This window comes from Littorina saxatilis, linkage group LG17 (assembly GCF_037325665.1).
Source record: "Littorina saxatilis isolate snail1 linkage group LG17, US_GU_Lsax_2.0, whole genome shotgun sequence".
Classification (NCBI taxonomy): Eukaryota; Metazoa; Mollusca; class Gastropoda; order Littorinimorpha; family Littorinidae; genus Littorina; species Littorina saxatilis.
In genome coordinates, this window is record NC_090261.1 from 41,374,408 (window position 1) to 41,398,920 (window position 24,513).

A 24,513-nucleotide genomic window follows, 5' to 3' on the forward strand; every position below is an offset into this window, starting at 1 on the left:
GGATGTTCGGAATATGTCTGTCCTATGTGCTGGTACGAATCTTTCGAATGGTCTTCTGTGGTAGGGATTTAGTGAAGAGACTAGTGGTTGCAAGAGGTTAATTAAATATTGTGGACATTTACCATGAACCATTTTGTGAAATAAAATTAATTTATGTCGTTTTCGGCGTTCCTTTAAACTACAAAAACCACTTTCTTTGTAAATCTTATCATGGCTTGTTCCCCGCAACACCGCCAATTATAACACGTAATGCTTCAAGGTGTAATTTTTCAAGTGTTTTTGATAAGGCTTCGGTACAATTGTCCCATAACACATCAGCGTAATCGAAATGTGGCAGAATAATGTGCAGACGCTTTCAGCGGTTGGTCCCTCCAATGTTTGGCAGAGGTTTTGCAAGAATAAACACTCTTACACGAGTTATTTCCGGAATTTGTCTATTACCGAATACAAAGTGCCTGCAAAAATGAACTAAATTACCTCGAAGTGGTGACGTACCTCGTCGAACATGTTTTAGAAGAAAGCTGGAGGAAAACTAAAAAAACCTTGTAAGGGGTGAAACCTTTTTAAGACAGGAATCAGTCTATGGAAACATTTTGTTGCACAAGGAAAATCGCAGTGAATGAGACTTGACATGTTATTTTCAAAATCACCCAACGTAACGCGTTTACCCCAGACTTCAATTACTCCATGCATCCGAATTTCTTTTCAAAGTTTCTCTGAGGGACGGCGCTGTGTTTTCATTTGCCAGATCCAACAACCTGCTGATTATTTATATTCTCTCTGGTGTCTAAAACTTATACAGGACATTAAGTTTTCCTATCTAAAGAACTTTTGGGGGAATTTGTTGTTACGCAGTGTGTGGGTGTGCGTGCATATCCATATGATATCGTTGGGCTATACAGCGTATAACTAGAGGTGGCCTACGTGTGGTGTCGTAACGTTACTCAATCCCACGCTTTCTACGAGGGTCAGATTGACCTGACCTAGTTCACTGGATGGGGAACTCAGTCACAGGCTCTTTCTCGTTGCAAAGTTGTGTACAGCAGGTTGCTGTTGTACAAATTGTATAAACTGGCTTCGCATGCGCTCACTGCCAAAGTTGATACACGTACAAGCCGTATATGTTCATTGTTTTTGCTGTTGAGTTAAAGTACATTATGAAACTCAATGTCAAAGAGTTTTGGGGGGGGGGGGAATGAAAATTATGTGTTTGTGCATAGTTTTGGTTTCGTAAACTCCGAGTTCTGTTTTGTAACCGTGTCGGAAAATCCCGAATGCTGCCAATCATGTTTCAGTAACGTGAAATATGTACCAAAATTGTATAGCTTCACCAGTAGCCTTCGTGGTGTAATGGTGGCATTGTTCTTCGGACCCGGCGATCACAGGTTCGAGACCCACAATGACCTCAGGGTTTATTTTATGTTTGACCTGTTTTCGTTTTCGTAAATAATGTTGGAGTGCCAGTTGGCAGGTTTGTAAGTGTCAAATTAATTTTAAATCATATTCATAGCATGTGTCAAATGTATCGTTCTGTGCTTATAGTAGGTAAAACCAACTTTTCTCAAATTCTTCCCACGATAATCGTATTTAATCTGCACTCTTAAACAATGTTTTTAAAGTTGAAATTCATTCAAATAAAAAGAAATTATGGCCGTTGTGTATTTTTTACATTTTTTTGTTAATTAGTGCACCACGAAAACGGTGTTAGCTAAAAACAGGGAACACACCTATTGCTAGAAAACAACAAGTACACTTTATGAAAGAAAGTTAATAAGAAAGTTGCACACAATGATTCGTAATTATAAAAAAACACAATTTTGTGCACACAATTTCTTTTAAAGTGTGTAGTTTTCTCGATTTATAATGTTGAAAATTGCTGCAAAACTGTTCATCTGACTTCATATGTCTCTTAAATGGCTACTGAACAGTTACACAAGTCTACCCAAAGAGTGTTTGAATCCAAGCAAAAGACTGGATGCTTACGCAAACAATTAACATGGTACATGTTTGTAATGAAACAGAGTTTAATTGTCAGCATATTCCATCAAAAATGTCTGCTTCTTCACAATCGACGAAATATAACAATCAGCTTAGTACTGGCAAGACTATTACTGCAGGCAGAGAACACAACAAGATGGAAAAAAAAACCAAGAAAACAACGTACCAAGTCTGTTCAATGTACATATATCTGTTAATTGTGATCATGACAAGACACTGTTTGTCTCACACTGACACACACTCACAAGGAGACACATTTTCATTGTGAATTCGAGATATGTAGTGCATTTCTTGCAACATTGTGACTGATGCTTAGTATCATGTCGCGAATGTTTTCCTTGTGTGATTGAAAACGGCTTATTGCTTCCTAACCGATGACGAAGTGTACAGAAAACTGGTGGCTTTTCTTGATATGGTCTACCAAGCAATGTCGTATACATACGTAATTATCAGTGCAGACTTAAGATATTTTTCTTTTGCGAGACCCCTCGTTGATAAGAGCCTGCTCTACATCCTGCGGTAAAAGTTTGAAAGGAGAGATTCTATTCAGCTTAAAATGAGCTTGACTCGCATCACGTTACTGCAGATTGAAAGATTGTAGCTTGAATTACATCCCATGACTGCATGCCAGACTGAAGACAGTTTCAAGTTACTGATTTGAAAGAAACGTGCAGGGTGTGTTGTAAGCTGACATGGCCAGGTAACGCCTCGCTGATTCTGAAAAGAACGTGTGCCTTTGAAAAAGTTGATTGCAACAGCAGATATGTTATACCCCTGTGCCTCTGAACAACCTTTTTGGAACTCTTGCAAGAAACTAAGGTACTACCGATGCGGTTAAAATATGACCATGCACCGTTTAATTACGAGACTCATTATACCTCCTCATATTTCACTACTTGCAAAAGTTTGATATTGATGTCTCCCTGCAGTAGTAAGTTCTCGTCTGAAAACAAAGCGGATGTTACATTAATGCAAAATAGGGTTGAAACTCGTTCGAATATGATGTCGTGGGAACCGCCATTAAAGTGCACAAATAGAGAATTGGACAAACATTAATACAAACATATGTTAGATGTTCATATTTCATGAACTCCCTGCAGATCCGAAAAATTCTTAACAAAACACAGTAGGCAAAACTATTACAGCACTATTTTGGAAATATAAATAAAAGCTGTTACGAAAACAATGTTACCAATTTAATGAAAGAAACATGATTAAGACTGTTGCGTTGTGGCATCCTTCGTACTACATTCTATAAATATTCTGTTGTTAGAATGGGTAAATCCATAGTGCAGATTTTACATAGCTCGTATTGTGTTAAAACATAGATTTCATTGACCTTTTGTTCTATTCCTGTAACAAACAATTAAATTGGTAAAACGATGAACAGAAATTCTATCTTGAAAAAGCAAACAACAATCTAATTTGTATAATTATTCATTGGTATTGTACATAGTTCTGAATTATTTTGCACTCAGATAGCGATTACTCTTCTTCTGCTTGCAAAATATGTGACGGTGTGTATCAATATGAAACTCCATTAGAAACTAGACACATTTTTGGTTACGAAAATAAGGTTTTGGAACATAGAATCAAAGAAAAGAACAAGTTACAGAACGAAAAAGATTGGACCTGATGTCAGAAAAAAACCACCAAAAATAAGCAAACAAAACAACGACACTTTTATCAGTTCTTGTCCAAAACTGTTTTTTTTTCGCGTGTTTTTTAACAGGAGGTTTGAGACTCCACAAACACATGAAAAAGCCCAGACTTATAATGGCGACCACCATGTGCAATGTCCCAAACCCTACTACAAGTCGGAAATATTACATTAAATGCACATGTTAATTCGCACGCACATACTTATTGTGACGTCTGCTTCTCGTTCTAGGGCTGATCAGTGTTTAACTGAGACAAGTGCAAAGAAGTAATAAGAAATTTAATAATTCTGTACTTTCAAAAACATGCACATGATCATTCTTGCAGACATCAATCCCTTTCTCTTAGAATCTTCAAATGAAAGTTTTGTAGATTATGATTTCGCTGGTGTGATTTCACACACACGTAACAACATTGTCTTTCTTCTTCTTGTTGCGTAGACGTTTGATATCGAAGCGCGGAACGTACTTCTTCTTCTCGTTGAAAATGTATTTCGGTTTACACAAACGAAGACGTGATGGTGTGTTAATGTTCACAAAATATAAAGTAGTCTACTCATCATGATAAACTCGATCTGGGTGACACTTGGGGACGTTGGTGGTTCCTTCCGTGGTTACCGCTGACGTTGCCCTTCCCACAGTGTTCACACGACATCATTTACATAAGCATTGTACACCCCTGTACACTTGCACCTTCTGCGGTTAGTGGACCTTTGGAGATCGCAAAAATGTGGAAATCCGTCCACGGAAGGTGAAACATATGCTAGTGCAATCTATGTGGCTTCGTTGATTGCTGCCATCTTGGAGTCAATGAAACGGTCAGAGCATTGCATCCTAGCAACCTCAACTGAATATATGTACAGTTCATATTCACGAATTAATACCAATGCACGCTGTTTCCTTTTGCTCTCTTCTTTAAATTTCTTTCCATGAAGATAAACAAATTCTTTTCTTGTACGCTGCACTAGTTTTGGACTAATGGCGCGAGCGTTGACGTCATATGTATACAGTGTCGTCATGACGTAGTCTCGGTCATTTAACCTCGTTTTGTGTACGCAACTAGTGAAGTCTCGATTAATATGAGAGAGGGAGTCGATACACGAATTCCATTCGTCACATAACCCCATGGATCAAGATAATTATCCTATCCCAAGTAGATAATTATTCATCGTACGACGCTCTGCTCATATAATCTGCACCGTGGTTGTCCTTCCCGGGGATAACACGTACGGTGAACTCGTATGGCTGCAGTTGGAGGGCCCATCTCATCAGACGAGGGTTGTTCGGTTGTCGTTGGAGATGTTTGAGTGGGCGATGGTCTGTCTCAATGGTGAAGTGTTTCCCGTACAGATACCGTTCGAACTTTCCCACTCCCCAAACTGTAGCTAGGCATTCTTTTTCTACGGTGGCGTACCTACTTTCTGCTCCGTTGAACTTCTTGCTTTGGTACGCAACAGGTCGTAGAGTCTCTTCGTGCTCTTGCATGAGAACAGCACCCATTCCTTTGTCGGAGGCGTCCGTCCTTAGCACGAAAGGTTTGCTGTGGTCTGGCATACACAGCACAGGTTTCTGTGAGATTTTCTCTTTGAGTGTCTCAAAACTCCTTCTCGCTTCGTCGTTCCAGACAAGCTTGTCTGGGTTGAACTTCTTTGTCAGGTCGGTTAACGGAACAGCTATGTTCGCGTATGACTCGATGTAGGACCTGTAGAAGTTGCAGAGTCCTAGGAACGACCGTAGTTCCTTCTTCGTGGTGGGTGGGAGAGCGTCTTGAATCTTCTTGATCTTGTCGCTTTCTGGCCACCTTTTTCCACCTCCCACTTCGTGTCCGAGGTACGGCAACTCTGTGTAGCCTATGTAGCACTTGGAGGGTTTTGCTGCCAAATTGGCTTCTTGTAGCCTCTGTAGTACTGCCTTCAGAGCTGACATGTGCTCTTCCCAGGTTTCAGTTGCTATAAGCACGTCGTCCATGAAGTGGTGGACGTCTTTTCTTCTGATTGGATTGAGTAGCTTCCTCATCATGCGATTAAACACCCCTGTCGCTGTTTTCAATCCAAATGGCATGTTGGCCCAACGAAATTGGCCCGCTGAAGTTGTGAATGCCGTCTTGTCTCTATCTTCCTCTTCTATTGGGATCGCCCAATATCCTTTCGTCAAGTCTAGCTTTGAAAAGTATTTCGCTTTTCCTAAACTTTGAAACAGATGGTCGACATCGGTGATGGGTTCAGCGTCGAACACTACCACGTTGTTCAGAGCTCTCAGATCAGAACAGAAACGGTACTTTCCGTCCTTCTTCTTTATCAGGACGATGGGAGAGTTGTATGGAGAGTTTGCAGGTTCGATGACATGCAACTTCAGCATTTCTTCAATTTCCTTTTCGACAGTTTCTACCATGGCGTGAGGTATGGGTCTGGGTTTCACAAAGACTGGTTTCTTCTCTGTCACTTCAATGGAACATTTTTCCAGGTTCGTCGTCTTTGGAACATCTGTTAGGAACTCTTCAAATTCTTCACAGATCATCTTCGCCTCCTTGACCTTTGCCTCGTCCAATTTCTCGTCGAAATGGATGTTCTTCACATTTTCGGTTCTTTGAGTTTCTAGGAGGGGTAACATCTTCTGAGTGTCATACTTGAAGATGTCATCATCCATCGTGTTGTCCTCTTCCATGACAACAGCCACGACCTCTTCTCCTCCGTCTTCTTCATCACTTTCTTCTTCGTTTGAAGCAGGAACACTCGCTTGGGCAGATGAACTGGGATTGGGAGTGGCGGAACTCAATTCCCGTTCTTGGTACTCCTTGATGAGGTTGATGTGGTAGATCCGTGTTCTTCTGCCAACTTGGATCTTGTAGTCGAATTCATTCAACTTTTCCACAACCTTGTAGGGACCTGACCATGTAAGTTCCAGCTTGTTGTTCTTCACAGGGCGTAGAAGTAGAACCCGTTTTCCGACTTCTAGCGTCCTTGGTTTCGTTTTCTTGTTGAAGAAATGGGCTTGCTTGCTGGCCGCTTTCTTCAGGTTCTCACGTGCCACGTTGCACGTTTCTTCTATTCTGTTCCTGAGGTTGACTACATATTCCGCTGTAGTCTTCTGCTCCCCTGAGATTTCTTCTTCGGTCCATGTTTGGCGCAGCACTTGCATGGGTCCTTTGACAGATCTCCCATACAGCAGCTCAAACGGCGAAAATCCCATGCTTTCTTGTGGGGTTTCTCTGTATGCGAACAGGAGGGCGGGGATAAACGTGTCCCATTCCCTCGGTTGATCGATCACTAACTTTTTCAGCATGCTCTTCAGTGTGGAGTTGAACCTTTCGACCAAACCATTCGCTTGAGGGTGAAACGGTGCAGTCATATGGTGTTTGATGCTGAGAAAGTCGTTCACTTCTTTCATCAGGTGGCTGGTGAACTGTGTGCCTTGGTCCGTTATCACTTCATCTGGGATTCCCAATCTAGTCCACATCTCCCAGAGAGCTTCAGCTACGGTGTCTGCTTGGATGTTTTTCAGGGCTACGGCTTCGGGGTATCGGGTAGCGTAGTCAACAGATACCAAGATGTATTGTTTCTTGCTCTCCGACATAGGTTTGACCGGGCCGATGATATCCACCGCAACTCTCTTGAAAACTGAACTGATGGGTGGCATCCTTCCCAGAGGGACTTTCTTTGTCTGACTTTTCGGCGCAGTTCTTTGGCATGTGTCACAGGACAAGCAATACCTACGAATGTCTCCTGCACACCCTGGCCACCAGAATTCTGCTCTAATTCTGTCAGATGTTTTTCTTTGACCTAAGTGTCCTGCCATGGGGTGATCGTGACCAAATGAAAGAACTTTGTTCCTGAGTTTCTTCGGAACGATTACTAGTGAACGGTCGTTTCCGTGGCGATCTTTCGTTGTTCTATACAGGATTTCTTTCTTGTATGAATACCGTATCCCATTGATCCCTTCTGGAGAGTTGGCAAATTGCCTGATGGTCTTCAACGAAGGGTCACTTGCCTGTTCTCTCTTCAGATCAGCTGGCGAATACAGTCTTTCTTCTTCCTTGACTCCCTGTTTGTGGCTGCAGCTTGGTTTCTGGGCGTCCTCTGTCGCTTGTGCTCTCGTGGTAACAGCAGCTGCTGTCCCAGGGTACCATGCTGGGTCTCGAACAGGATATGTGGGAGTCAATTTCTTCTCTTTACCTAGTCCATACCATTTACCTATGAGGACAGGGTAAATTGGGTCGTCCATCACCGTTACTTCTGTCTCGGAGTCAAAGTAGGGTGAATCGATGTGCACCACGGCGGTGTGGTACATCTTCTTGGAGTCTTTCTCTGCCAGAGTAGTCTCCTTCATTTTCGCTGAATATGCCTCCTTTGGCACAAACTTCTTGCTGACAATGATACCAGTACATCCAGTGTCTCTCAAAGCGTTGACAATTGTTCCATTCAGCTTCACTGGTACCACTTCGGCACATTTCTTTTCCTTGCAATTTCCGCAAAGTTTTTCTAAGAGGATCGGTGTCTCAAGTGTATCTTTCTTCGATGAAACTGCACCTGCTGTGTCTCTCTTGTTTGGACAGAAACGAGATACATGCCCTTGCAATTTACAAATGAAACAACATCCAGATGCTCGCAGTTTCTCTCTCTCGGCGTCACTCAACTTTGCCTTTAGAGTTTGATTTGCGGGTTTTGTTGATGGAGCAGCTATTCTTGTTTCTTCTTGGGGAGAACGACGTTTTTCAGGCTTGACGTACGTTGATGAAGTTTTGACGTTCGATCTAGATTGTTGATATGTGTTGGCTATCATCCCAATCTCTTTGGCGCTCTTAGGGTCTCTATCCCTAATGTGAACGGCGAGGTCAGGAGGAAGGGTGTCCAACACCTGCTCACGGACCAACAAATCTTTGAGATCTTTTACATCTTGGTCGCATTCTGCTAATTCCACCCATTTGTCTAGATACCGTTCTAGCTTCGTGATGTGCTCTTTATACGTGTCAGTGGCGCTTTTCTTGGTTTGGCGAAACTTCTTTCTATAATCTTCGCTAGTGAGTTGGAAGCCCTCATACAAAGCGTGTTTGAGAGTGTCGTAGTCATTAGCGTCTTCCTCGTTCAGCTTTGAGAAGATGACTCTCGCCTTACCCTTCAGAAAGTACACTACACGTGAAGCTTTTGCTGCATCACTCAGGTTACAGTCTCGAGCATAATGCTCGAACTGATGGAACCAGCTCTCGATGTCATCACGGTCGTCTAGAAAAGGAATCTTGGGCTTGAAACCATCATCTTCGCGAATACGTCCTGGCGAGTTGTTGTTCCTGTTGCCCTCTTGGTTGGCGTTCTGGATTTTCAACTGTTCCAGTTGGAATTGTCGTTCAGCGTCACGTTCTTGTCGTTCAGCATCACGTTCTTGTCGTTCAGCATCACGTTCTTGTCGTTCAGCACGTTCTTGTCGTTCAGCATCACGTTCTCGTTCTTCGCGATCAAGAGTTTGTTGCTTCTCTTTCTGATCAAGAACAAATGCACGCAACTCGGCTCCTTCTAACCCCAACAACTGTCCTTCGGCCATTAGCTGTCTAGTCAACTCTAGCGGATCTACACTTGTGGACTGAGACATATTTACAGGTGACACGTCCGTGCACGCCTGTGGATCAACCTCTTCGTCGTTACGGTTGCTGTCAACTTGAAGAGAGAGATGAACACTCTCTTCTTCGTCAGCAGGAATTGGTAACGAGTCTATCACCTCTTCCCGATCGTTACCGACAGTAAGGGTTTTTCTTCCCTTCTTATCTGTGGTTACTATGGGAAGCGATTTGTCGGCCGGCTGTTTCCGTGCCAACTGGGCTGCGATGGTGGACTTTCTAAAATTATGAGCTGGGGAACTGTCGTCACTCATAAGTCACCTCGCGTATTATTCCAAAACGTACAAAATGTATGTTGCTCAAACACCGTCGAGCTACTAAATTTCGGATCAAATTACAAAAAGAAACAGTCGGGCGGCGCCTTCGTGCACAAAATGCAAGTCCTAGTTTAGCTCTACTTCTACTGTACTTTGAAATAATTCTTCAACGTATGTTACGTTACGTTTCTACACAACCACCCAAAGAGTTATGTTTCCACGTTCTATCGTGAGTCAGTTTACTTCTATCTACTAACGAGAACTTACACTGTAAACTTTATTTGACTCTTTCTGGCGAAAAGATCAATCTTTCACTCGATCGAACGTTGAATATACAAGATGTATCAACTCAACTGTCAATTCGCATCATTTACTGTGTAGATTAATTTACAGCCACTTCTACAGCAAGTAAATACGACTGATATCCACAAGTCGATTATATAGGGCTTCACAGGGAAATACAGGTATTAAATCCTTACCTCTTAGGTACCTGACTCCCACCAACCTCCCGCGTAATTTAGAACAAACTAAGGGGAATGATGGTTCCGATAGTACGTGCAAGAATACTATCACACTGATGAATTGGAACACCACAAATAAAATTGGGAGCTAACAAATCAAAAGTGGTCTCGCTAAATATTGATTTTTTAACGTGTCGTTTCAGCTGACAACACTTCCAGTTTTTATTTTACCGTGTGATAGGGCACACGTTGAGTTATAGATCTGTGATAAGTAATATAACTAAAGGTAAATAAATAAAATTATATGATGAGACGATGGCGATGAAGTACGAACATTTACAATACAAATCGACATGCAAGAAACCTACAGCAATTTTGAAACGAGAAAAATTTGGAACGGCTGGATCGAAAGTAAAACGTTGATTCAATATCCCGTGACTCGAGCCCCCATTGTGACGTCTGCTTCTCGTTCTAGGGCTGATCAGTGTTTAACTGAGACAAGTGCAAAGAAGTAATAAGAAATTTAATAATTCTGTACTTTCAAAAACATGCACATGATCATTCTTGCAGACATCAATCCCTTTCTCTTAGAATCTTCAAATGAAAGTTTTGTAGATTATGATTTCGCTGGTGTGATTTCACACACACGTAACAACATTGTCTTTCTTCTTCTTGTTGCGTAGACGTTTGATATCGAAGCGCGGAACGTACTTCTTCTTCTCGTTGAAAATGTATTTCGGTTTACACAAACGAAGACGTGATGGTGTGTTAATGTTCACAAAATATAAAGTAGTCTACTCATCATGATAAACTCGATCTGGGTGACACTTGGGGACGTTGGTGGTTCCTTCCGTGGTTACCGCTGACGTTGCCCTTCCCACAGTGTTCACACGACATCATTTACATAAGCATTGTACACCCCTGTACACTTGCACCTTCTGCGGTTAGTGGACCTTTGGAGATCGCAAAAATGTGGAAATCCGTCCACGGAAGGTGAAACATATGCTAGTGCAATCTATGTGGCTTCGTTGATTGCTGCCATCTTGGAGTCAATGAAACGGTCAGAGCATTGCATCCTAGCAACCTCAACTGAATATATGTACAGTTCATATTCACGAATTAATACCAATGCACGCTGTTTCCTTTTGCTCTCTTCTTTAAATTTCTTTCCATGAAGATAAACAAATTCTTTTCTTGTACGCTGCACTAGTTTTGGACTAATGGCGCGAGCGTTGACGTCATATGTATACAGTGTCGTCATGACGTAGTCTCGGTCATTTAACCTCGTTTTGTGTACGCAACTAGTGAAGTCTCGATTAATATGAGAGAGGGAGTCGATACACGAATTCCATTCGTCACACTTATCCCAACGACATAAAAGTACAAACATAAACATTCCTTATCAAATACACATTCATGCACCTGCCTGCAGGCATATAATGCAATGCATTTTCCTCAGATAAGAGAAAAAATAATAATATCCGGAGTCTCCCGATAAGAAAATAACTCGGTTATGAATAAGAAAGCAACAATAATGTCCCCTGGATTTTCTTATAAGCGGGTTCCACTGTAGTTATAAAACAAGGTTGGCAAAGTAAGGCACAAAGGCGGCAGTAGGCATGGCTACTCCCCTAAGCCAAAGAAGCCTAATCCGTAATTGGACCGGAGGTCATTTTCGTAATTTTACGAATTGATACATTCTTTTACCCCCTTTCGCAGCCACTTTTTCGCGAAGACTTCCGGCTCTTTGGCTGCGGGCCCGGCGAACATACGGCTTCTGAAGGAATCAGACCCTTTCAGTTTCAAGTCGTATGCCAGCATGCGCGCAGATCCAAGTTACCATTCGTAGATGGAGAAAAGGTCAACAACTAGGGGACCCAGTATTCGTTCATACCTCCGCTTAGATCGGCTTTCGGGCATTCCAGAATCCTGGGTATTTGTTGCGCTTTGCGCAAGCACACCTTTGTATTTAGGTGTCTACACTGAATTTCTTGGCTAAAGCCTATGTAAAATTTTATGTAAGCCAGTTACTTGTATTAGCCATGTCTGCTTATGCAGACTTTAAATTAGCTCGTGCCAGTGAAATGAAAGAGCTCTGCCTACTGCACCAGAGTACCAGACAAGTAAATGTACACCATAAGAGAAAACATGCATAAGCGGTTGGAGATAACCCTAACCTTGAAGACTTCACAAATAATTAGCCTTTGTCAACTTTAAGCAAACATAGAACGACAACAAAATGTGTTACTGCTATTCCAAGATTAAATTAACTCCTACCAAGAACACACAGTACATAGGGTATATCTTTTGTTGTCTTCTCATGGATAAAGGCAGTTATCACCAAATTCGTTTTTCAACACATGCGAGGTTAGACATAATTATAACCCCCAACCTACAAGACGTGCAATTGAGATACTGTACAAGAGGTTGGACATAACCCTTACCCACAAGGCGTGCAATTGAGATAATGCAATTGAGATAATGTACTGCAATAGCGATACTGTACGAGAAGTTGGACATTACCTTAACCTACAAAACCTGGAACAGCATAGCAAAAGAGATTCGATTACAAGAGGTTGGACATAATTATAATTAACAAGTCAATCGTCCGAAGGTAGGTGTAGGATTGCCCTGAATCAGAGGTGATCCGAAATCCCTTTTGACACAACAATACTACGTGTAGCAGTCTTGACCGAGAAACTCTACACGTGATAAGTTGTGTATCACCCCGCTGGTGCTACAAACAATTGTAATAATCATGCAAAATCCTCCTGGCACAGAATAAGAGATGACCCATATTCTGTCAAACAAAATCTCCCCCCCCACACCCCCCATACATCCGCCAGGCACCTAAATAGAAGATAACCCATAATCAGGCCAACATAATCCCCCCCAACACACACACACATACACACACACACACACATACACACACACACACACACACGCACACACACACACACACAGAACATTCGAATCAGAACAAGGGAAGTAAATGTGCGTCTGTGTTAAATAATGAGTAGAGTACACAACAACGAGTATTTCCCCTTTACACAATGAAATGATAACCTTACCACGGACGCACGCACGTAAGCACACATGAACGCACATACAATTACATACACATGCACACTCAAAAACATACACATACACACGCACACACACACACTCACACACACACACACATACACACACACACCCACATACGCACATACGCACGCACGCACGCACGCACACACAAACACATGAGACCCAAAGGGAAGTAACTCATTTTGACCTGAGTTCAGGATGAACCTTACCACGAACGTACGCACTTTCGCAAACACGAACGCACATACATACACATGCACACACACACACACACGCACACATAAACACACACATACACAAGCAAGCTTACAGACGCACGCACGCACACAGGCGCTCGCGATAACTCCAGCACGCACGATTCTACACTCAAGCACACACACACACACACACACACACACACACACAGAGACACACAGCCACACAGACACAGACACACAGACACACACACACACACACACACACACACACACACACACACACACACACACACACACACACACACACACACACACACACACACACACACACACACACATATATATAACTCGTTGCAAGTGTTAAACAAAATTTATTATGAAATTCTTGACAATGTGTTAAGCGCCTCACACCTCCCACTGATCAAAATCATCACAGAATTTTCCAACACAAGCTCGCGATACATGAGCACGAAAATTGTCTATTTAAAAGGTAAGCTTGCACAGTATTTAATGCGTATTCTACTGTTATTATCATTTAACTTTTCAGTAACATAATTTCTATGTCACATCGGAAATGATGATGTCCGCAGGTAAAACAGTATTGTTCAGAAATGTGTTTATTGTTAGGTAACTGAAATAAAAGTAAACAATAAGAACATTATTTGGTTGAACTTCTGTACATTAGTTTAGACAGACACCTGACTGTTTCGCTGTCGCACATCATGCTACGCCCGCACGCACAAAGAACTGTTTACTGCTGTTTTATTTCTCTCCCTACGTGTAATGTTAGGCATCGGACTGGCGAAATAAAAGTTTTAGCTCGATGCGAAATACCTGACAGAAGACAGATTACAAGTAAGTGGGCATTTGGTCAGAGAAATAAAAGTCAAATTTGGCCAGGGAAAAAAACCCGCCCAAGTTTAATTCGATGTACAATATAACAGACATTTACCAAGTCTGTAGATATTTGACCAGAGAATGAAAAGTCAATATCATAGCTCAGATTAGATCATTCGAACCATTCAATCCAAAGCATAATAGGTTTTTTTTTAAACCGCCCTAAGCTACATTTTCTTCTGAAGACAGAAAATTGTGAACAGAATCATGTGTATGCCATGATTCCAGCAAGCAACACAAAACTCGCCATCGCGCATGTCAGAGCGGATGCGGAAATAACGCTAGAGGAAGAGGTGCAACTGTAGCCAGTGCGGTCATAGCGACAGCTGCAGGACGTGAGCTTCCCGCCACTGGACGCTGCGGTCACGAAACCCCCCGGACAACAGTAGTTGGTCGAACCAACGGTGCATGAATTTCCGTTAGAACAGGTTGTGCCGCTCGTGCAGTCCTGATTGCCTGTTGGAAGGGACCATTTCATTATTCAATAATATTCATCTCATTAGGTGAAATGTTACTGACATGATGATGATGATGATGATGATGATGATGATGATAATGATGACGATGAAGATGATGATGATAATGATGATGATCGTGTGTGCGTGCGTGCGTGCGTGCGTGCGCGTGCGTGTGTGTATGAGTGTGTGTGTGTGTGTGTGTGTGTGTGTGTTGTAACGTGTACCTGGTTTAGACGTTAAGAACTGGGAGCCCTGGCCAATACTAGCTTCGCCGCTGCACGATAACCCACTTATGCCAGTCTCATTACAGTTGCAGACACCTGAAGTCCCGTTGACCACCAGTCTTTCTCCCCCAGGACAGCAGTACACAGTGCCACCTGTCTGGCAGGACAAGTGCTCTCTACACCCCTCTTCTGTAGTGCACTGCGCGCCTGGTTGGACAAAGAACGGGAGTTGTGAACAATAAATGAGGGGAAACAACCGTCCAACATTCGCATTATCACGCCATGGGAAGTGTTACGGCAGTCCGGTAGTCAACCAGGTTTCGAGCGCGAAAGGTACGTGTCAGTGTATCTTCCAAACCAATAATTACTGTGTCGTAATTATTGAAGCCAGCAAAGTTGATTTGTTCTCAGCGGATTCATGAGTGTATGAGGATTAGCATGTTATCGGTTTGATTTTTGAGGCTTTTGTTTTAGATTTGTGACAGCGTCGTATTTGTTAATATTGTTCGATTTTGGGATTTTTTCCTAATGGTGGAGATTGCAAGAGGCTTGAAGCAACACAGGTCATTTTGATCAGGTAATGTGATGTATTCTAACTGAAATGCATCAATAGCAGTGTCCCTTCTTCTTCTTCTTCTTCTTCTGCGTTCGTGGGCTGAAACTCCCCCGTACACTCGTGTTTTTTGCACGAGTGGAATTTTACGTGTATGACCGTTTTTTACCCCGCCATTTAGGCAGCCATACGCCGCTTTCGGGGGAACCATGCTGGGTATTTTCATGTTTCTATAACCCATCGAACTCTGACATGGATTACAGGATCTTTTTCGTGCGCACTTGGTCTTGTGCTTGCGTGTACACACGGGGGTGTTCGGACACCGAGGAGAGTCTGCACACAAAGTTGACTCTGAGAAATAAATCTCTCGCCGAACGTGGGGACGAACTCACGCTGACAGCGGCCAACTGGATACAAATCCAGCGCGCTACCGACTGAGCTACATCCCCGCCCACTGTGTGTCAATATGCATGTGTCATCGGCTGAGAAAAAGAGCATGTGTATTTTTTTAGGTTCGCGTCGCTGTGCTAGCAGTTACGGCCGTCAACAGTGCACTGTGATACGGCCGCCGCGCTTCTCTGCTACGGCCGCTGACTGTTTCGTGTACGGCGCAGCCGGCACTCATTTTATTCGTTTAATAATGTTATTGCCACAGTTTATGACAGTTTGCAAACTAATATGAACGGGTTTCACAACACATCGGTTGTGCACCGTCGTGTTATCAGGAATTTTGATTCCCTGCCCTCTTTTATTTAATATGGCATTTGACATGAGAGTTCCTGGGTATGATATCCCCATACGTTTTTTTCATTTTTTTGATAAATGTCTTTGATGACGTCATATCCGGCTTTTCGTGAAAGTTGAGGCGGCACTGTCACGCCCTCATTGTTTAACCAAATTGGTTGAAATTTTGGTCAAGTAATCTTCGACGAATCCCGGACTTCGGTATTGCATTTCAGCTTGGTGGCTTAAAAATTAATTAATGACTTTGGTCATTAAAAATCGGAAATTTGTAAAAAAAAAAAAAAAATTATAAAACGATCCAAATTTACGTTTATCTTATTCTCCATCATTTGCTGATTCCAAAAACATATAAATATGTTATATTCGGATTAAAAACAAGCTCTGAAAATTAAATATATAACAATTATTATCAAAATTAAATTGTCCAAATCAATTTAAAAACACTTTCATCTTATTCCTTGTCGGTTCCTGATTCCAAAAACATATAGATAGGATATGTTTGGATTAAAAACACGCTCAGAAAGTTAAAACAAAGAGAGGTACAGAAAAGCGTGCTATCCTTCTTAGCGCAACTACTACCCCGCTCTTCTTGTCAATTTCACTGCCTTTGCCATGAGCGGTGGACTGACGATGCTACGAGTATACGGTCTTGCTGAAAAATGGCATTGCGTTCAGTTTCATTCTCTGAGTTCGACAGCTACTTGACTAAATATTGTATTTTCGCCTTACGCGACTTGTTGTTTTATCATATCTGATTAAAATGCAAAAAGAATTGACATAATACCAAGGTATGTTTTATTCCTCAAAACATTTACACTTAGGGGGTTGCTTCAGTGGTTGGCGGCAACGAATTCCGCAGTGATCAAATTACCAAATCAGTACCTGGCGAGCGTCGGTCAGTATTGCAATTGATCACCAATAATGCTTTGGAATAAAAATGAATAGAGTAAACTAAAACAAAACAAAGGAGAGTAAAGAAACAATCAAATAAAATTAAAAGAACACCGCGCTGACTGGGCTCGAACCTACGACCTGCCGACTCAAAACGCAGTACGCTAACCGTTGCGCTACAGAGACATTCTTGCATTAGGGGAAAAAATAAACTAGTAATGCTAAAAAGGTCAGAGTCTTGGGCACCCGATATTGAACTCGGTACATTACAGAAGAGGAACTTTTTTCGTGTTTCTTTCTAGAGTATTTTTTGCATCAAGATATAACGTAACAAAGCAGACTAATGTTTGGTTGTCTTTATAGAACCTTTTCTTGAACATATATTGGGGGTAAAGACACTGGTGATTTGTAAGTCGTCAAACCGGTGTCTTGTGCCTTTGCTTGTCACCCAAGCTGTTTTGCAACTTAGAGGGTCTGACAGTGAATAATTTAGGTCAGTCCCTCTCACATACGTGTTCCTTAAAGTTCAGGACTGAAAGTAAAATTCGTGTGTCCTTACCCTATTAAACGCTTTATAGCATTCTATGTCATGACATTTTCTTCAAAGTATTTTTGTCTGCATGCGTGTGTGGTGAAACATATAATCAAACAGTTGACGTTTATAATAAATGATAACAAGTTTCATTTTCTGTCTGGAAGAGCATTTGCTCTGTTCAGCAAAATGATGTCACAAAGCAGCCATGTTCTAAGGGATTTTTTTATGTCTTATTTTATTGTATAGAAAACGATGAATCACTCGCACATGTTTAACAACTTTTTTTGATCATTATAATTAATACTCAAAACTTACAGAGTTGACAGCTATCTGCTTATTTTGACAAAACAGTCACCTCTCGATAAAAGTGACCCCTACATCGCACATGGTTTTGAGAACAACACGTATACTAAAGGACAAACATACGTACCTTGCACATATCCTATATGAGTCGCCAAACAAAGTAGCACAGTCAGTGTCATCTTGCGAACAAAAGCCATTGTCTTGAAGTGCTAACTGATCACACAATTAATGCAGCGCTGTAATGAAACCTTCGGGAGTTCTACGCTTTCTCCTTTTGGGAAAATCCAGCGAAAGGCGAACGAAGACTGTATACGTGCCGACAACAGGAAACAAAGGAGAGGACAACGCCTCTATATGACGACTTACTAGTGCCAAAACCTGGGGTTACCCATTATCACGTGATAATTACTAATTAACGCTGTCAGTTACTGTTTTCACACGTTAGTTACTCATTTTCACGGGATGATTAGTAATTTTCACGGGAAAATGACTAATTTTTGGTTTTGGCACTAGCTATCCGTCAGGAAGTGAGCCAAAACTAAAAATTAGTAATTAACAGGTGAAAGTTAGTAATTTTCCCGGGAAAATGAGTAATTAACACGTGAAAATGGTAATTATCAAGGGAAAATTACTAATTTTCCCTTGATAATTACAATTATGAGGTGTTGGCACTAGTAAGCCCTATGACCCATTATCACGTGATAATTACTAATTAACGCTGTCAGTTACTGTTTTCACCTGGTTAGTTACTCATTTTCACGGGAAAATGACTAATCCGTCAGGAAGTGAGCCAAAACTAAAAATTAGTAATTAACAGGTGAAAGTTAGTAATTTTCCCTTGATAATTACCATTTTCACGTGTTTATTACTAATTTTCCCGGACTAATTTTCCCTTGATATTTACAATTATGAGGTTTTGGCACTAGTAAGCCGTCATACCTCTAGTCATAATATGATAAACACTTAGGGGAAGGCGAACACGGATGTACATCCAGCGAAAGTCAAGGAATGTGACACTGATTAATCTGTCCAAGTGTGCATCCTCTTTCGGGGCATACATACTACGTATTGCAAAAATAGTGAGGATAAGCGGTACAACTCCCGAAGGTATCATTACAGCGCTTGATAACATGTACACCGTAAGAAATACCAAGGAGTTCAAAACAGGCATGGAAATTGTCTTGATAAAAAAAAGTTTAAAAAAAGTACTGCGTTCAGTTTTATTAGAACTGTGAATAAGACATATTGGCTAAATATTTTAATTTCGCTTTTCACGACTTGGTTTCTATTTTATGGTACACGTTGCGTTTCTATCGCTTGGTCGTTGTCAGCTTACGCAAGCTTTGCCGCATCTTTCCTTTCAAGTGATGGAACGTTTTGGAAAATCTCAAAATACAGCGGTTCTTGGTTTACTGGGAGAAGTTCTTTGGAAAAGACGAAGAATGATTGATGTCACTGAAATTCTTCATTTTTATGTCTGTGATTTGTTTTCTTTTTCAACAATTCATGTGGAGCGTTCTAAAACACAAATGAAATCAAGCACGCGCGCACGCACGCACGCACGCACGCACACACGCAAGCACACACTGTGACGCAAGTACGCCCGCACGCACGAATGCAAGCACGCACGCATGCGTGATGATAATTAGTTTTAACGTCCTCTTAGAACCAATTGGCCTATTTTGGGACAGGTAGAGTTGATATGCTTTATGGGGGGACAGGACACTGGACAGACTATGCAAACAGAGAACACACTATGATCGTGTTATAGATCTGGAAGTCTGTTGTTGCGATATTTCATATGGGGATGCGTGCACACACACAGAAACACACACAAACACACACACACACACACACACACACACACACACACACACACACACACACACACACACTCACAAACACATCCCCCCCCCCCCCCCTTGCCCCACCGCACACATACACAGATTGCGAATCATATCAAGGGAAGTAAATGTGCGTCGGTGTTGTACAACGGATAGAGTACACATCAACGAGTTATTTCCCCTGTACAGAATAGAATCATAATAACCTTACGCCAAACGCACTCACGCACGAACGCACATACACATGCACACACATAAACACGCACGCACGTACACACACACACACACACGCGCACACACACTCTTGTACACATTTTAGCACGCACGCACGCACACGCACGCACACAAACACACACACACACACACACACACACACACACACACACACACACACACACACACACACACACACACAACGCTCGCTTCGATTTTGCAACAAATTTCGCCCCCAAATTAAAGCATTAATTCCCGTGTAATTTCATTAAAACTTGATATTCCAGTTAAGGCCGTTCACTTGACTATCAGGATCACTTTTTGGATTAAAGACATCTATTACAGGGATCACGTGACCGCCGCTCAAATAAGGGTACCCTCAAAATCGACCTGACAAAAACTGAAGGGCCCAATTAAAAAATCGACAAAAAAAATTAATCACTATTGGCAAAACTTTGCAACTTTTAATACGAAAAGAAAGTCAAATAAATCATGCCCTGAACAGGTTGATTTGTTTAGCTAGCTTGCGTATTTCGTGTGCTATGCTATTCCTACTGATGCAGGTGTCGATCGCAAGAGCGGTCAAAAACGGGACTTTTTGCGTCATTTTGTAGGGGTATCATAACAAAATGCGCTGTACTTTAGCAATGACTTAGTGGATTGCTTTGAAACTTTCAGAATAATTTACCAACATACTAGAAATGCTTCGAGGGTAATTTTGGATCGTTACAGATATTTTGTCAGATGTGACGCAATGTTTCGGAAAAAGTTGTTAAACTCGTCATAGCATTGTTCGCTTATGTCAAAAAAATTCCTTACTTTGCATGTCTACAGATAAATGATTCGTACAGCTACTGTGGAAGTTTCATTTACGTGTAATCACTGGTGTACATTTGCTAGTCATGCAAACACATGAGAAAAATATGGAACGTTCAAGCTGTTTTCCTCTGACTGCTGCGTGCCTCTCAAAACATGCTGCGGTCATGCTTGGCTGGGCATCGCTGTGGCACCAGATTCGTCCCTTAAATATCAAGCCTGTTTACAAACCTAGCAAATTTGCGTCAGTGCATATACGCACATAAAACTTTCGCAATGTGTGTATCAATTATTTGTCGAAAGACATGCGAAGTCATGAATATTTTGGACACAAGTGAACAATGCTATGACGAGTTTAACAACTTTTTTCGAAACATTGCATAACATCTTAACACATAACTGTAACGATCCAAGATTTACCGCGAAGTATCTTCAGTATGTTAATAAATTATTCTGAAAGTTTAAAAGCAATCCATCAAGTCATTGCTAAAGTGCAGCGCTTTTTGTCATGATACCCCTACAAAATGACGCAACAAGTCCCGTTTTTGACCGCTCTTGCGATCGACACCTGCATCAGTAGGAATAGCATAGCACACGAAATACGCAAGCTAGCTAAACAAATAAACCTGTTCAGGGTAGATAATTGATTTGACTTTTTTTTGTATGTAAAAGTTGCAAAGTGTTGCTTATTGTGATTTTTTGTCGATTTTTAATTGGCCCCTTCAGTTTTTTTCAGGTCGATTTTGAGGGTACCCTTATTTGAGCGGCTGTCACGTGATCCTTGTGAAAGATATCTTTAATCCAAAAAGTGATCCTGATAGTCAAGTGAACGGCCTTAATTGGAATATCAAGTTTTAATGACATTACACGGGAATTAATGCTTTAATGTGGGGGCGAAATTTGTTGCAATCATGTTTTTGTCAAGTTTATTTAAAAAAACATGAATTTGAAAAAAACGGTAAAATGGAACAGAACACTTCAAAATTAATAACCAGAAATAAATCAAACTGGATTCATTAATGTAAACACATGAGATAAAAATGGAACTTTCAGGCTGGTTTTCTATTGACAGCGGTTATTGCTTAGTGACTCTCAAAACATGCTGCGGTCACGCATGACTGGCAGTACCCTTTTTTTGAGCGGCGGTCACGAGAACCAATGTAGAAGAAAACTTTGATCCAAAAAGTTTGCCAGATAGCCAAGTGGAGGGCCTTTAATCGCATAGAAAATGTGTATGAATTTACTCGGGAATGAATGCTTCAGTTGGGGTACGACGAAAAAAGGGTACAGTTATATTTTTTGCCAAGTTAAGTTATTAGCATTTCAATGTTCATTAGAATTTGAAAACATAATTTATGTACACATGAAATAGTACATCTCTAAGCCTTCTAAGTGTTATGCAATCCGTTAGACCGGACTACAATTCGATTAAAAGTGAGTTCCTTCAAGTCACATGTCGCCTCAACTTGTTATAACAGCCACATAGGACGTAACTAAAGGCATGTATCAGGACAAAATGAGAAAAAATACCTGGGGATATCATCTGAAAAACTTATATGTAAAGTTTCACGAAGATCTGTTTAATAGTTGGTTTTGTTTAGGCAATGGTAGCTTTCTTTGTCAAAAGTTGATCAAAATTAATGTAAAAACAAGTCGCTTGAAGCGATATCAAAACTTTAAGCCAATCTGCGTTTCTGACTCCAATAAACTACCCATACACATGTTAAACAAACACGCGCTGATGCAGGTCTAATGCAGTCAGTTGTATTGTTCAGTTACATTTTAGGTTATTGTTGGTTTTGAGAGGCAATATGGGAAGGGACATAACAACTATTGGCTTATCTATTCGTCATCTCAAGATGATTCCTTCCCCTTTACACCCGGTGCAGGCCATGTGTTACGACGACATAATATACAATGCAATTCGCTGATATCGTTTTGTTTGAAAGAAAATAACGTTTATGCTACGTAACGATTCAAACCGATCAAAGCTACAGAACTGATCTGCCCTGTTCCCGAGAAATCACGGACAGCAGGAGATTTGCAGTCGATATTTTTCAATGTCAGTCGAGTCATTTTGACAATCCTTCGGGAAGCTCCGTTTGTGTCATACCTCTTCCGCGTGTCAGTCTAATCATTCGCTGACACAATAACAAGTAACTAATTATTGATCTGTTTATGGCGTCGTCACGGTGCTAGCAAAGTACAGCGAGAGGCCGTCAGTGCAAATACATGTGCTGTTTGTTTTTCTCAAATTTCAAAAGGAAAGTGGAAGTCGGTGTAGGAATACAAACCAGTACTCAGTAGCAGTATTTCAGCCTGATTTGGAAAAAAAGGAAGGCTTAACGAATCGCAAATACATTTGTGTCAGCACCAGTATGTCCTAATTGACGTCATGTCCAGATTTGAACTTGACATGATACTTTCAACTGCATGCAAATTGAGACTGTACCAGAGTTATTTCCGACCTCTCGCGGATTTGATCGTGACTCAGTGATTGCTGCCGAAGACGGAAGAACCCAAGCAAAGTCGCTGAGGGGTTCTAGTCAAAATGTCCACTGCCCAAGTCTTCGCTGCGATTGTTTGCACGGAGCTTGCTCTCCTTCTTGAGTTTGTGGCCATTGCAACACCTAATTTCACCATGTGCGATGTAATGGGGAGCGACATGGATAGATACGGCCTCTTGTACGTGCGTCCGTTCGGTGGATTTTGTAACAGCTATATAAGCATCGCTAGTGAGTGTCATTTAACGTTATTGGGCGTCTCTGGCAGGCTGTTTACTAGATTAAAGGCACAGTAAGCCTCCCGTAAACCATCACAGATACTGTCAGGCTTTTACACACAGTACAAAAACCCTTCCATTTGAACGCTCACCAAACGGGAACATCCTAGGTGCCCTACGTAAAGAGCGAGCAATTTTCAAAGAATTTATTTTTGCGTGGTTTATCTTACCCCTGAGCCATCGTGAACCCGTGTGATCCAGTTTTTCACAATGCAGTCGTCAGTTTGTAATTTGAATGCGGCTCGCTGTGAGCTTATCTGCAATAGCACGTTATTATGTACCTCTGACTTTTCACGAAACAAACGAATGTGGTTCATAAGAACTCTAGCGATGGCTTTTGACTGCCTATAAACCGCCGTCTGCTACGAAAACTACGACCTTGCGTGACCCTGCTTCCGGGCTTTTTCAAACTTTCAAAACTTCGAGTTGTACTGATCTTGTCTTGATGAAAAAAGAATTCTTTTATGATTTAAGAATGTTTGTGTAACAAGCTGTCAATTTATTATTTAGATTTTAAAAGTTAGGTCTAGCGCCAAAACGCACCACGGTCCGATTCATCCTGATAATCGCTCCACGGCTATCGCCAGTTGAAGGGAAGTAACTCATTTTTGACCTGAGTTTAGGATGGTGACTGTTCAAATGGAAGGGTGTTTGTACTGTGTGTAAAAGCCTGACACTGTATCTGTGATGGTTTACGGGAGGCTTACTGTGCCTTTAATAGAATGCTTGATAGATCGAATGCTTGATTGACTAGTTATATGATTGATTGTTAATTGATTATTTAAATATTTGATTGGTTGTTTGGTTGATAGGTTGGTTGGTGGACTGATTGTCATCCTCTATACCTCAAAGGTGACAGAATGATAAATCAAAATACATCTTAGACTTGAAATATGTGTGTGTATGTATGTGTGAGTGTCGGGGGAGGGGTTGGGAGTGTTTATGTGTGTTTGTGGGGAGTGTGTTTGTGTGTGTGTGTGTGTG

The 24,513-nt window shown here is 41.5% G+C and overlaps 2 long non-coding RNA genes across 2 annotated transcripts in view; one reads left to right on the forward strand and one right to left on the reverse strand.

Moving 5' to 3' along the window:
• Nucleotides 1-24,513, forward strand: part of LOC138952911 (uncharacterized) — a 142,118-nt gene that overhangs the window by 8,248 nt on the left and 109,357 nt on the right. The gene's annotated exons all lie outside the window — the stretch shown is intronic.
• On the reverse strand, nucleotides 13,625-18,212 carry LOC138952910 (uncharacterized). The gene is made up of 3 exons (XR_011451455.1): nucleotides 18,002-18,212; nucleotides 14,849-15,055; nucleotides 13,625-14,622 (listed from the first exon to the last, which is right to left on the reverse strand). It is a non-coding gene; the product is annotated as an uncharacterized lncRNA (long non-coding RNA).